Raw genomic sequence first — 472 nt, forward strand, 5'->3', positions numbered from 1 at the left:
CCCCCCCCCCCCCTTCCTCTTCCCTGTTAAAAAAAAAAGTGTGAAGAGCAGAACCAGGAATAAAAAGAAGGGAAAAGGAAGGAACAAGCAAAAGAGCAAAGTGGCAGGGATGAGGGGTCTTCCCCTCAGGAGGACCTGGCCCACACCAGGGAACTCCCAGCTCCTGCTCCTGGATCCTGCGGCCGCCCTCACGTTGGTCACTAATGGTGGTGACCTTAGCACCTAAAATGTGTTGGAGTCCACGGACTGTCCTGAGGGAGGACTCAGGGGGGCAGCACTGCAGGAGCCACAGACAGAAATGAAAGAGAGAAAAGCAGCAATACAGGCAGCAGAAAGCAAATATTTGCATTTGCAGAGAGGCCTTTGCTCAGCTCAGTGCTTGGCGGCACCTCCGGATCCAGCTGCCAGCACCTGCAGGACATGGTGTATCCCAGCAGAGCAGAGCCAAAGCCACCAGCAGAGGGGGCAGCCC

General features: G+C 55.9%; 1 protein-coding gene across 1 annotated transcript in view; it reads right to left on the reverse strand.

The window, feature by feature from the left end:
- Positions 1 to 472, reverse strand: part of CSNK1G2 (casein kinase 1, gamma 2) — a 20,864-nt gene that overhangs the window by 11,038 nt on the left and 9,354 nt on the right. The window lies entirely within an intron of this gene.

This window comes from Chaetura pelagica, unplaced genomic scaffold (assembly GCF_000747805.2).
Source record: "Chaetura pelagica isolate M959 unplaced genomic scaffold, ChaPel_1.0 scaffold504, whole genome shotgun sequence".
Taxonomy (NCBI): Eukaryota; Metazoa; Chordata; class Aves; order Apodiformes; family Apodidae; genus Chaetura; species Chaetura pelagica.